We start from the raw sequence: 15177 nt of genomic DNA, 5'->3' as shown, positions 1-15177 counted from the left end.
GGGAAATAGAGCTGAGACATCAAGAGGCACAATGTCCTGACGAAGCTGTTTAGTACCTGAATCGGCCACACCTGAAGCCAGAGATACCGTTAGACCTTTCAGTTATGCAGTCCAGTGACCCCACCCACCCTCTCCCTCATCCTGCTGGAGTCGGGTTTGTGTCACTCGCAATCAAGAGTTCCAGCAGATACAGTCTCTACTCTTCACCAACTCTCAGAAAAGTGGGGCCACTTGGTCCACACAGCCCCCGTTCTGAAACACCACTGGTCCCCTGAAGGCAGATACCTGAACTGCCTGTTAGTTCTTAAAAGAAAATGAGTATTCTAGAAGGAGGTGGCTGATAAGTCATAATTCATGAAGTATGAGTTATCACAAATTTATTAGCATCTATTAGCTGAGATCCACTCACTGAAGCCACATGCATTAATGGGCAAGTTCATAAGGGGATCGAATTCTGATCAGGAAAAACCCATAGGTTAGAATACAGACAGGTTCCAATGACCGGTTCTCAGTTCTTTGCCTAATTTCTTAATCTTCTGAACCTAAGTGTCCTATATAAGCAGTAAGTATTAAGAAAATCAGTATTTTTTTAAAGCATGATGTTTGAAGAGGGGAAGACACATTTAGTTGACCATAGACCTTTCTTGATATGTAAGGCTAATGTTTGTGATAATGATATCCTAAGACTTGTGATATTTTAACATAAAATACTTAGCACACTCCAGGGCACAAAATAGATTCTCAATAACTTGATATGCTTTTAATAATTAATTAAAGAGGAGATACCCCCAGGGGGACAGTCTGGTCAGCATGCTCTGACAAGGTATAAAGCCACTAAAGAAATCAAGAACGGAGTGGACCACAGGCCACAGAAAGAATGTAAGAAGGCAGGAAAGATAAATATGCTGGAATCTACCATTTTTCCTGGCGCCAGTACTGCCAAAGAATATTCTTTTGGATTCCAAGACAAGCCTGGATAACAAACCATCCCAGTTTGACCTGGACTGATGTATCTCCTGGAACTCAAGACTTTTAGTGCTAAAACTAGTGAAGTCCTGGATAACCAGGTATGAACTGGTCATCTTACCAGCTACCACACTGCTACATTTCCTGAGCAGTGAGAGCTCCACAGCCCAGAAGCGGAATTACCTACCAGGAAGGGCATCTGACCATTCTATGGCGGAAGACCAATGGCTATCACCATTCTATGACCTTATGGCGGAAGACCAATGGCTATCACCATTCTATGACCTTATGGCGGAAGACCAATGGCTATCACCCTACCACACTCTAAGAGAATCAGTGCCCAAGGTGTCAGGCAGGAACTGCAGAGAGAATGAAGCTACCAACAATCAGTTCCCTTACTCTATTTAATCCTTAAATGATTAGGAAAAAAAAAAACTAAAATCATTTTTAACAGTCTCGTATTTCAATTATCAAGTGCTGAATTAAAATGGAATGCAAACACTAAAATTTGACACACTGCTAAAAATGAACATGTCTAAAATATTAATAACAACTCTAAATGATTTATAATGCCCTCTTGGGCATATTTTATGATTTATTGATGTCATTTTAGCTGCTCCATGGGTGACAGAGTCACCTCACTGTGTGTGCGCTCTGGCAGCTTTCTAGGCTAGTTATTCGGAAAACTACACGTTCAGACCTTGACTGCATGCACCAGACTGTAGATGATATAGAAAGAGTAAAGATGTTAATTTCCCCCATAAATCAGAGAATTGTGAGGCTAAAAGGGCTTTAAAACTGGTTGCTTCCTGTTTTCTCAACTTCAAACAGGGGCATACTGGAGCTATCCTCAATGAATATGAATCTCACAACCTCCCTTATTAATTTATGATGTCCGTCTTTGTTGACAAGAAATTCTACTTTAGATCTAATCTTGTTACCCTTTCTGCATCAAGTGAAGCCTACTTTCTGGTGAGCTTTGCACCATGGTTTCTTTGAGAGCTCACTTCCTTTCTTTGACCTAATAATGCACTTTTCAAATCTTTCTGCCCATCCCACAGATATTGCCCAGCTTATTGGGATTATTGCCCAGCCCTCCACCTTATGAATTACTTCTAGTCTCTCCCCAGACTCTTTTTTGGTACCCAGTCCACTCTAATCAAAGTTGAATTTCTCTTCCGTTTCCTTCTTCTCTGACATCGTCCCCATCTCTCAGTTGGTGCTCCCTCTCCAGAGACTTAAAGATCTCATCCGTCCCTCGGATGGCCAGACTTTGTTATCATCACTGACACATGTCTAGACACACATCTAAAAAGCAATGACACAGGCCTGTAATTCTAGGAAATGTCCCGCATTTAATAACGACCAGTCCCTTCCCCTCTTGTCCTCCTTCAAAACTCCAAAGCCCTCCACATAGGGATATTTAAATATGGGGAGCTTTCAGAGAGCCCATTAAATTAAATCAGGTTTACAACTGCCTGTCTCCCTATTTGAAATTGTAATCAAGACCCAGGACTCTGTGTAGTATTAATAAACTAGAAAATAAACAAGCAAACAAACGAAAAGAAACAACAACCAAAACCCAACCATCAGTCTTACTCTTTATTTTTCTGTATCCAGCATGTGATTGACTTTGTGAACTCTAGTTCATTGTTGCTGACTCATGTGTGTTTTTTCACCGGAGACATAGCTAGTCACTTCTTATCTTATTTTGGTGACATTTGTTTTTCCTCACTATGTTACAACACTGTAATTATGTAGGCAGCTGCCAAGGATCCTCAAATACAGTATGTAATTGCTGAAGTTAAAACTCCAGCAAACAATTCACCACAGGAACCAAAGGCTACATAGAGGCACGGTATATAAATCTGCCACATTTCTTCTTTATCTCAGACATTGAGAAGAGGTGATTATGCCTATAAAGATAGAAGTACACAATGGTCACTCAACATGCACTTGTTTATTGAGTGACTGTGTATAACTAAGCACCTCTCTTGTGGTGAATGTCCACTGAGTACCAGACTAGGCTTGGCCAGGCACCAGTTGAGGGTCAGGAACTTGGATTAGGTTGAGAGGGAGGTCTCACTTGAGCAGTGGGAGCTGTTGGTTGGGACCTCTGGGGAGAGGCTCCAAGATGGCTAGGAGACAAAATCTTTACAGTACTGGTCAGAGACACTGTGTAAACAAAAGGAGAGAGTAGGATTGCTCATGGGAAGTTGTCACACCTGTGACATGATGCCAAGCTGACAAGGTCTCTATCAGCCCAGTGAGGGGCGCTGAGCAAAGAGTGGACTTAGAGGGATCAGCACTGGTGGAAGTGGCCAGGCCTGGGGGCCTGAGAGTTTGGCCTGAGCCCCAAAGCTGAAGCAGACTGAAGGGGTGAACAGCGGGAGTCAGCTAAGCCCAGTCCTTGATGCTGTGCAACACATTCTTTCTTCAAAAGGAGTCTGAGAGATGTATCTCTGGGTCTGCTGCTAAGACAAAAAAAGTAAGGGAGAGCCAAGGATCCAAAACTTGGTGAAATAAGTTCAAGCCAAATGAAGGTCCGGGTTAAAAAGGGTGGGAGCCAGTGTTATCACTCCGGAGTGACCTGAGCATTAGGCTTGACACCAGCTGGAATTTAAGACTTTTTTTTATGGGCAAGAGAAGCCACAGGCGTGGATGGGTCATTCTGGCCGAAAGTGCCAGGGCTATGATGTACAATTAAAACCATATGGAACATTCCCTAGGTATCTTTGCTTTAAGTAGGTACATGACTTGAAAACTTTGGGGAATATATGCCATTTGTTCTACATTCTGGTCCTTAGTAAGAGAAGCCAAATAAGCATAGATGCCACTGTCGAATATGCATGAATGAAGTCGGGTGTGGTTGCTAAGAAGGCAGGCTCTGGAATGAGACCATCAGTCCAAGCCCCAGTACTACCACTACAAGTTCTGTGACCTTGAGAAAGATATTTACCCTCACAACCTTAGTTATTATATGCAAAATAGGGACAAAAAACAGCAGCTGTCTCATAGGGCTGTTGCTCAGGTTAAACCCATGTTACTCAAAGTGCGAGTCCTGGACCAGCAGAGTACCACCATCACCCAGGGTTTTGTTCAAAATGTAGACTATCAAGCACCATGCCAGTCTTATGGAGTCAGGATCTACATTTTCACGAGACCACCAGGTGATTCTGTGGGCACGTTAATGGTTGAAAAGCACTGGGTTAATGATATGTTACCTCAAACACTTCCTGCAGGGTTTGCCGTGTAGTAACCACACAACAGATATTACTTGTTATTATTTTTGTTATTATAATCATTGTTATTTTCATCTTGAATCATCTTGGGCAGGCACAGCACTTAAGAACCTGAGCTTTCTAATCTGTAAAATGGGACCATACTAATATCCCACTGCTTGAAGTCCAGATCATCTTTCAAAGCCCTTCCAAACCCAGGAGACCTCTATGATTGTTGCATCATGATCACAGAATGGCAATGGCTAGGATTTGGCCAGCATTTGCTAGGTAGCAGGTGCTGTTCTCAGTGCTTTATGTGTTTCATCTTATTTAATCATCCAGCAATGCTCTCAGGTAGGATTATTTTTAATGCCTACTTTACAGATGAATAAACTGAAGCATGGAGAGATCACATAACTTGCTCAATAAACTGACAGGAGTAAAGTCAGAATTTGAACTTGGCAGTCTAATGTGACTATTCACACTCTTATCCTTGCCACTACTCTGTCCCTGTAGCCAGGTCATCAAGGAGAGAGTTAAACGAAATGAGACTAACTCCAACACAATCAGTGTGATCAGATGCAGCATTTGACGAATCATGGCTACAGCAGGCAATACTCAGGCTGTGGGTTCTCAAATCTGGCTGCACATTAGAATATTTTTAAGAGTAGAGATTTTTTTTTAAATTTTTTTTTGATGTTTTTTTATTTATTTTTGAGACAGAGAGAGACAGAGCATGAGCAGGGGAGGGGCACAGAGAGAGGGAGACACAGAATCTGAAACAGGCTCCAGGCTCTGAGTTGTTGGCACAGAGCCTGATGCGGGGCTCGAACTCACGAGCTGTGAGATCATGACCTGAGCTGAAGTCGGACGCCCAACCGACTGAGCCACCCAGGTGCCCCAAGAGTAGAGATTTTTAAAAACACAGACTTCTTAAATCTCATGCCTACAGATTGTTTCAGTAGTTTAGAAGTGGGACTCAAGCTTCTTTTTTTCCCCCAAGCTGTTAGAGATTAATCTGATACAGACAGGATTAAAAAATGTATGGGTTAACAAGCTACCAATTCTATGTCCAGTAAGTAGTAAGCCAAACTTCTTTCCAAAGTAATTGGAAGGAATAGGAGGAAAGGAAGGAAGAGAGAGAGGGAGAGAAAGTGAAAGGGGAGGGAGAGAGATTTTATATTGGATTCTGCTTCAGTTGTCCTAAGAAGAATTGCAGAAACAAAAGGAAAGCCTAGGAATATGAAACTAATTAAAAAGAAAAGGCACTTAGTAATGTGACATAAATACTATGTTAGCCATTGTGGATGTAACAATTCATTCATCTCTTTAAGTGCTTTGTGCCTTCCTAATGATGTCAAACTGTAGAAGGGTTAACAGAGATAGTAGTTTTTTGGAAAAGGATGAGTTCTGTATTGGTCTGCAGTGACTCAGTTTAGATACGAAAATAGGTTCTGAAAATTGACCTGTTTGGTCCATCTGATTAGACTAGTTGATGTCCGTCTGATTGGCACTGATTCATCTTACTAGCAAGGTAAACAAATTATCAAGACTCCTCCATCCTTTGGCCAGACTATGTATTTTGGCAAAGTATGTGAAGAAGAGACTCAGTTTCCAAGTAAAGGAACTTCATTTGGTTGGTTATGGAGGTACAAGCAATTCTAACTCCTGCAACACATATCTTTGTGTCTAAGTGGTTTCCTTGGATGAGTGGTAGATGGGAGTCCTACATCTCCCGAACCACTGTTACTTAGGGGTTGTTTAATGGTACTGAGTAGAAAACATCTTGGTACCACTTAATGGAGGAATCTATTTCACCTTACCTCCATGAGGGAGAAAACTCTTTCAGCCAAAAGAAAGTGAACAGAACCCTCCACATCACCCAACAGAACAGTGGGAGGGCCATACCACAGCTGGAAGAGAGAAGGTGGATGTGGGACAGTGCTCAGATGAGAAGCAGAGAATGGAGGGATGGGCACTAACCCATAGTTGCTCCCAGGCACACAGGTAGAGGAGGACATCAGTATTTTCTAGAGTATTCCACACTCAATCAGATCTACAGAAACAACTGGTAAGGCCTAGACTTGAAGCAAACAGTAGCCATGACATACATAGAGAACAGTCTGAGAACAGCAATATGAGCCCATCCCATAATAGACAGCCTGGGACACTGAAGAATATGGACTGTTGTCGAGGGAAAGAGGAACCCAGGAGGACAGATATACTAACAGAAAATATCCCCTGAGCCACACGTGTAGGAGAGGGAGAAAATTAGCTGAAATTCCACTTGATGACAGCTGGTAGTTTGTTGTCTGTATTGATGCTAAACTCGATAATTAGTTTTAATTTCAGGATTTAGTTTCAATTATTCTCAAAAACTTATTTTATTATCTTTATAAAGCCCTTGGTTAAAAAAGACTCTCAAAAATATCATACAAGATACCTGGAAAAATAAACCCAAGCTGAACATTATGTTACGATTCTGCTGTGCAGCCTTAGTAAACAGAAACACCTAGAAAACAATGCCTCAAGCTTTATTTTGCTCTCAGTGTAACACATTACATAGCCATCCCTCAGAGGCTGGGAAAGGATAACGGCTTTAGCAAGCAATGTGAAAGGAATCACTGTTTTTTGTGAATAGGGTATTTTGAAGTGAAAAGGATGGAATAACATTCAGACTACAACATACCCATGAAGAATCCTAGATTTGAATGAAGTGAAATCACTAGCAGAAATGAAGAGGCATTTGGGTCCAAAACAAACAGATGAGCATTTATAAATAAAGCTTTAATTAACATTTGTCCTTAAATGAAATCCTACAAATTTTACTTTCATCATTAACCTCACATCCCAGAAGTCTTCAGGGACGCATCAAGGGACTAACCAGAGCAGTGAATAATTCATGTGGAAGATAGAGCCATACATAAAAAGAGAAGAGCAGTTGATTGGTTTTTTTTCCCAAGAAATTGTTAATGTTACATTACATTTTATTGAACCAACCTCAAAAAATAACAGAGCCTGAACATTATTATTGCCGTTATTACCTTTCCTTTCCAAGTGCCATATCTTGTTCTCTCTTGAGTTGATACATTCTGATTACTTTTGCTTACTTTAGAGATTTGCTTTTTCCAGTGAAAAATGCTTGACTAGAACCTCTCATATTCGAATTTCTTCAAGTTATAACCACTTGCTATCAAACTTAAATAATCTGCCTTATCTTATTGGAATCCGTTTGTTCATTTCCAACCTACACCTTCCATTTAACACATGGAACTGTTCTTTAGTGCCCTTTCTCCCTACCTACAAAGGACAAGCGTGTCTATCATTAGTCACGGTCATAGCTACACCCCCACATCACCCAAGGAATCAGAGCAGCTGACACAATGTCTGTGCAAACATGGCTACGGGAGAATTGAGTGTGACCGAAAGATTCCCTGGGTCCAATTCACCTTGGATTAAGCTAGGGAACTGATTTCCAGGACCTTGAAAATGGCTGTGATGGAACAGACAGGCCATTTAGTGAGAGACACAGATGTGGGGCCTGGTTGGGGCTATTTGCCTCTTTTCATTTCCAGAAAAGCTTCTGCAGCCAATACTGCCCTGCAAGTCCTATCAGGCTTATCATTGTCTGTTGAAACTGTGTTATTCATCCTGGTGTATGAATCTACAGATGCACCACGTGTTTCTTTTATTCGGGGTTTTTGTTTTATGGTTTTGGTTTTGAGTTTTCTTGTTTTTAGTTATTGCTTAGGGAAACTAAAGGCCAGAGCTCCTTATGCTCAGCTTTAAGCTGCTATGCTTTTCTTCCCTTGGATTTAAAAAATCCAATGTATTCCAAAAAACAAGTTAATGTTCTGAAATGGCTTTTCAAACCACAGAATATACAAATTGGATTCAAATCTATCCTTGTGAGCAGTAGAAACTACTCTGGTTTAACAGGGGCAAGTCGGGGTGGACTTTGGACAAATAAAATTATGTCAGCTCCAATCCCTTCCACTTTTGGCTCCTTCCTCTCCCCAACCTTTTGTCGTGACATGCTTAGGAAGAAAGAAAGAAAGAAAGAAAGAAAGAAAGAAAGAAAGAAAGAAAGAAAGAAAGAAAGAAAGAAGGAAAGAAAGAAAGAAAGAAAGAAAGAAAGAAAGAAAGAAAGAAAGAAAAAGAGAGAAAAAGAAAGAAAAAGAAAGAGAAAGGAAGGAAGGAAGGAAGGAAGGAAGGAAGGAAGGAAGGAAGGAAGGAAAAAGAAAGAAAGAAGAAAGAGGAAAGAAAGAAAGGAAAAAGAAATAAAGATAGAAAAAGAAAGAAAAAAGAAAGGGAAAGAAAGAAAGAGAAAGGAAGCAAGGAAAAAGAAAGAAAGAAAAAAGAAAGGGAAAGAAAGAAAAAGGAAGGAAGGAAAAATAAAGAGAAAAAAAAAGAAAGAAAAATAAAGAGGAAAGAAGAAAGAAAGAAAGAAGAAAGAAAGAAAGAAAGAAAGAAAGAAAGAAAGAAAGAAAGAAAGAAAGAAAGAAAGAAGACAGGAAGGAAAGAAGGTAGGAAGGAGGGAGGGAGGAAGGGAGGAAGGAAGCACAGGTATCTTAGTCCATTCAGGCTGCTGTCGTAAAAATACTGTAGACTGAATGGCTTAAACATCATTTATTTCTCAGAGTTCCGGAGGCTGAAAAGTCCAAGATCAAGGTGCCCACAGACTTGGTGTCTGGTTAGATCCTGCTTCCTGATTCAAACATGATCATTTCTTCACTGTGTCCTCACATGGCACAAGGGGCAAGAGTTGTCTGAGGTCTCTTTCATAAAGAAACTAATCGCATTCATTAGTGTCAAAAGTTCCAATTTTGTGACCTAATCACCTCCCAGAGGCCCTGCCTCCTAACACCATCACATGGGGTGGGGGTGGGGGGCAGGAGGGGAGGGTCCAGATTTCAACATAGAAATTTGGGGTGGAGTGGGGAAGGACACAAACATTCTGTCCATAACAACAGCTAGCCAGAGCTGCTAGTGTCCAGAGAAGTTGAGAGACAGGGTGAGTAAATCATAATATGTGTAACCAATATGTCTTATTTCAGATTGTTCCTTTTTTCAGTTTTGTTTATTTAAGTAATCTCTACGTCGCACGTGGGGCTCAAACTCACGACCCTGAGATTAAGAGCCACAGGTTCCTCCAACTGAGCCCCCCAGGCACCCTTCATAGACTCCTGAATAGCAGCCAGCCTTGTCCCGGGGGTCCCTGATGCCACGCTCAATAACCATTTTAGCAGGAAATCAGTTTATCTCTTGGAATCCCTTGTCCCCTCCATCCATGTAGAAATTCCAGGATTCTAATGAGTCTCAGGAAGGAATCCTGGTTGTTCTTATCTCACTGCTTTGCTGCTCCAGAAACCAAATGTACTCCCGTGAAGCCAAAGAAATTGGTAAGAGTTTCTGCAGCTGATTGTCATGGAACAAGTAAGCACACCGAAGGTATACAAAGTTGTAGCCGAGGCCCAGACAGCCTAGACTGGCTTCCTCTGTCTGATGCTGCTGTTTCTCCCGGTGCTTAAGTAGGGTCCAAAGTGACCCCCCGAGGCTAGCCTCCGCCTATACACTCCCCTGCCCGGGGTACAGTGGTTTTTATAGGTTCCATGGGGGGCAGATTCCAATCTCTTAGGGCTCAGCTCAGTTCAGAAGCTCCATATATCACTTTTCTGCAGCTTCCTACTCCAGCTCTCTAGATTTCACTCCCCAGCCTTTTCCCCATGTCAGGAGTCGTACCCCAGGTGCTGGTGCCAGGAACTTTAGGGACCCCAATTCACCAGCTCTCTTACTTGTCATCCCCTGGAAGAAGAGCCTCCTTCCATTTTCAGATCTCAGCCTAGGTTCAGATCCTACCACCAAATAAGTGAAAGGGGAAGAAAAACTCACCAACTGCTATTACAGGGTCTCTAACGCCTACACCCCAAAGTCTGTTTAGGTACAAGGAAGTTATCTACTTTGATGTATAAAGCCAAATGTGAGAATTTTGAAAGACTTCCCAGGATCCCCTTCATGTGTGCTAAAAATGCATTAATTGTATATTCACATACACTAGCAGTGAAAGTGGTTGCTTCTAACAGTAAGGAAATGGGATGGGGGGGGGGGACAAAGTCCGAAAACAGCTGTTTTTTCATAAGACAACACACAGAACTTTCTGAACCTTTAAAATATGACCATTTAGGGGCGCCTGGGTGGCGCAGTCGGTTAAGCGTCCGACTTCAGCCAGGTCACGATCTCGCGGTCCGTGAGTTCGAGCCCCGCGTCAGGCTCTGGGCTGATGGCTCAGAGCCTGGAGCCTGTTTCCAATTCTGTGTCTCCCTCTCTCTCTGCCCCTCCCCCGTTCATGCTCTGTCTCTCTCTGTCCCAAAAATAAATAAACATTGAAAAAAAAAAATTAAAAAAAAAATATGACCATTTATAGACTTGACAGCATAAAAAGCAAAAGAACTAAGAGTAAATACTACTTTGATACAAAACAAAACAAAAAAAGATTTGCAGAGAAGTAAATCACATACAGACCCAGGAAAAAGAATGGCTTCAGAATTCTCAGCAACCACACTGAAAGCCAGAGGCAATGGAGAAAGGCTTTCTAGTTTTTGAGGAAGACGAGTTTCCAAATTAGAAATCTGTTCCCTTTCAAACTCACATATCTTGCAGTAGAATCACGATACCTATAGGCATACAAGGCACATTGGCCAGGTTAGACTAACACAGCAGAAGTTACTCTAGATACTTGCTACGGTTTAAATGTGTGTGTCTCCCCCTCACCGCCCAAACTCACGTGTTGAATTTTTAGAATTTTAGAATTTTCTAACCCCCAATGCGATGGTATCAGAAGGTGGGGGTGCCTTTGGGAAGCGATGAGGTCACGAGGTGGAACCCTCAAGAATGAGACTGATGCCCTTCGAAAAGGGCTCCCTTGTCCCTACCACCATGCGAGGGCACACTCAGCAGTCAGCAGTCGGCAAGCTGGAAGGGGATTCTCGTCAGAACCTGACTTTGGACGTCCAGCCTCCCGAGCTGTGAGAAATACATTTCTGTTGGCCTTAAGTTTGTGCTATTCTGTTATAGCAGACTATAACAGACTCTAACACACCAATTTAAGCCAAAGGGACAAGTTACAAGATACAGAGAGTGCACAGATTGGGAGAAAATGGACTGTACTTCCAGGACTGACCCCCCAGCACAGGCCTGCCCACTGAGGGAGTCAGTGCCTCGGACAGAAGCCACCGCATCAGGATGCTGCCATCACCACAGGCACCAGATCCAGGCTCTGCCTCTGCCATCATCAGGAGGCTGCAAACCAGATGCTTCAGTCACACGCTGGATTCCAGAACCCTGCTGGGCTGCCTCACCCAGAGATTCCCCGGCCAAGTGGAAGCCTCGGCCCTGCCTCTTTCCCAAGTAATACGGCTGGGGATCCAGATTCTCACTCTGGCACGGATGCAGCTGAGTGGTAGGATCAAAATCACAGGTCTGCAATCCAACAACCGGAGAACGACCTGAACAGGGTTCTTTGTTAAGAATATAGAATTTATAGGGGCACCTGGGTGGCTCAGTTGCTTAAGCATCTGACTCTTGATTTCGGCTCAAGTCATGATCTCAGGGTTCGCGGGATTGAGTCCTGCATCGGGCTCTACACTGACAGCACTGAGCCTGCTTGGGATTCTTTCTCTTCTTCTCTCTCTGCCCTTCCCCCACTTGCACTCTGTCCCTCAAAATAAATAAATAAACATAAAAAAAAAAACAAAACAGAGAGACAAGCTGTTCACAGAGTCATAATAGTAAAAGCTCTAGAGGCGTCTGGGTGGTTCAACCAGTTAAGTGTCCAATTCTTGATTTCGGCTCAGGTCATGATCTCACGGTTTGTGGGATCAAGCCCCATGTCGGGCACTGTGCTGATAGCACGGAGCCTGTTTGGGATTCACTCTCTCTGTCCCTCTGCCCCTCCCCACCTCAAAATAAATACACAAATATTAAAAAAAAGAATATAGAATTTATAACGCGGGAAACTGTTAACAAAATGGGAAGGGGTATTCGAATATTTGGGGCTGCCTAAATGGCAAATGATCACCACACCCACACTTAAACTTAACCTCCTACGGACTCTTTCTTGGGAAGCAGCCAAAAGAGACTGCTGGTGTTTCAGCACCAAACAAGGGCAAGTTTCAAGAAAGAGAGAGATACAAAATTAGGAAATGGGAGGCCTAACACGGGAGGCAGGCAAAAGAAGTTGCCGAGGTGATAAGCAGGAAAATGAAGTCTGCACAGAGGGATGGGTATGGGGAAGGGAAAGAATCCGCTAGATTACCTGGTGTTTTCAACCCTTATCAAAGTATTCAGAGAACTGTGGGAGGCACAGAGAGCGCTGACCACTTGGGGGTGGGGAAGGCAAGTATTAACCCTAAGAAAATAAAAAGAGATCTAAGAAAGGAAATATGAGGGGCGCCTGGGTGGCTCCGTCAGTTGAACGTCTGACTTCGGCTCAGGTCATGATCTCACAGTTCCTGGGATTGAGCCCCAAGTCAGGCTCTGTGCTGAGGGCTCAGAGCCTAGAGCCCGCTTCACATTCTGTGTCTCCCTCTCTCTCTGCCCCTCACCCCACCCTCACTCTGTCTCTCTCTCTCAATCAAAAATGAATAAACATCAATTTTTTTTTTTAAAAAGGAAGTATGATCTTAGCATGCTATATGTCTGAGGCATGAACAGGGTTTGCACACACATGATACTGTGGACAAGCCATATTGATGATGGAAGGGATGGTGTATGTACATCAGGAGGCCAGGGTAAGAAGGGAAAAAGGACACACTGGAAGGGAGAATACAGTGGTGTACAGGTTCGAGCTCTTCATCTTCTAATTTAGGAAGCCAAGCATAGTATGTAACTTTTAAAAACGAAGAAATACTAATAAAAGCATGTTACTTAGAATATGGAAATAAGGGGCGCCTGGGTGGCTCAGTCGGTTGAGCGTCCGACTTCGGCTCAGGTCATGATCTCACGGTTTGTGAGTTCGAGCCCCGCATCAGGCTCTGTGCTGACAGCTCAGAGCCTGGAGCCTGCCTGGGATTCTGTCTCCCTCTCTCTCTGCCCCTAACCCACTCGCATTCTGTCTCTGTCTCTCTTAAAAACAAATAAACATTTAAAAAAAATTTTTTTAATGTGGAAATAAACACTTCAAGAAGGTTTTTAAAATTTTTTTAATTATTTTTTAAGAAAGGTTGTTTTTTTTTTTAAGTTGAAAATTGTTGCCGTGGGGCACAATATTGGGGTAGGAAAGGGTGAAAATTGCTATTTTTTTTTTAATTTATTCATTTACTTTGAGAGAGAAAGAAAGCTTATGTGGGAGAGAGGGAAAGAGAATCCCAAGCAGGATCCTCATTGTCAGTGCAGAGCCCCAGGCAGGGCTCAAACTCATGAACTGTGAGATCATGACCTGAGTCAAAATCAGGAGTCAGACACTTAATCCACTGAGCTACCCAGGTGCCCCAGAGATCGCTGTTTTTCAATGATAAGCCTGATAGCATTATTTCACTTTTAAAGTCATATACATACATACATATGTCCATATACACACTTATACATACATGCTCATACATATTAATTAATAATTTTAAATTAAATGCAGAAAAAACACCTCTTGAGGTTAATTTGTAGCCTTCCTCTCTTAAGATTCCTGCAACTGCTGTCTCAGATTCTCTCCCCTTTCTGTTGCTACACCTGCTCATTCTATAAACCATTTTCTACTCCTGTCAAGATGACAAACTACATTAGCCACTGGCTCCTTCCTGAAAATCAACCCTAAAGAAACTACAGAAGCCGGAGGGGAAACTCGAATTTGAGGAACTAACAACAAAGAATAAAATAAAATAAAGCACTATAAAAAGTCTCTGGGAAGTCTGCATACTCAGGAAACGGATGGGGTGGGGGGTGGGGGGTGGCAGGGACATGGCAGGGGGTTGGTGGGGAGAATGGCTTCAGCCTGGGGAGGGGAGCCAGAGGAGGACAACTTTCTGTTGCTTCTCCCCGAGGTGGACAATCAGTTTGTTAATCACCACAGAAACTGGCAGCAACAGCTGAGACTGCAGGGGTCAGCAGGGTACAACAAGGGCAGAGCAAAAGCCCCACGGAAGTGAGGAGGGATGAAAAGAGGGAATGTGCCCTCACCAGCTACCCTTGGGTATTCACCACTGGATCCCTCCCACTCTGAACCCCCAGGGCAAGGAGAGCAAATCAACAGAGACTGTAATGTTTTTAGAGTCTAGAGCCTGTTTCCCATTTCCCTTAAATAGGAAATACACACTAGAGAAGTTATTTCTGGATGGTGGGCAAATGGGAATGATCACCAACAGTTCTGTGGCCCCGGGGCTCTCTTCCCTGGCTTAATTCACTTACAGGTACGTCAATTAGAGTCTGGGCTGGAGCCATGTCCCAATCCATAACCATGTGTGGTAGCTGGTAGTCAAAGGGAGCAAGAGATCTTGGGGCCAAAAAAGACAAAAAAACAGAAAGAAAAAAAAAACCAGAAATCCATGTAAGGATTACAGCTACTATGTTAGAAAGATAGGCAAATTCGACAGTATAGACCACATGAATCAGAATTATGCCAAGAGATGGAATGAGAAATTAATGACAACAAATACATTAAGAAGTTAACGGTGATGTGGGGAGCCTGGGTGGCTCAGTCAGTTAGGCGGCAGGCTTTGGCTCAGGTCATGATCTCGCAGTTCGTGAATTCGAGCCCACATGGGGCTCTGTGCTGACAGCTCAGAGCCTGGAGCCTGCTTTGGATTCTGTGTCTCCCTCTCTCTGTCTGCTATTTCCCCACTCGTGCTCTGTCTCGCTCTCTCTGTCTCAAAATTAAATAAACATTAAAAAATAAAAATAAAAATAAAAAAAGTTAACGTTGATGTAAGCAACATGAAGTAAGAATAAGAAAACATTTAAAAAGGACCAAATTGAGAAGCTCCTGGGTGGCTCAGTTGAGTAA

General features: G+C 42.8%; 1 long non-coding RNA gene across 9 annotated transcripts in view; it reads right to left on the bottom strand.

Annotated features, from left to right (window-relative positions):
- The window catches only part of LOC102900781, a 177585-nt gene that overhangs the window by 68266 nt on the left and 94142 nt on the right, over positions 1-15177 (bottom strand). The gene's annotated exons all lie outside the window — the stretch shown is intronic.

Source organism: Felis catus, chromosome A1 (assembly GCF_018350175.1).
Source record: "Felis catus isolate Fca126 chromosome A1, F.catus_Fca126_mat1.0, whole genome shotgun sequence".
Taxonomy (NCBI): domain Eukaryota; kingdom Metazoa; phylum Chordata; class Mammalia; order Carnivora; family Felidae; genus Felis; species Felis catus.
The sequence above is the reverse complement of the archived record's forward strand: the minus strand, read 5'-3'. Positions and strand labels throughout refer to the sequence as shown.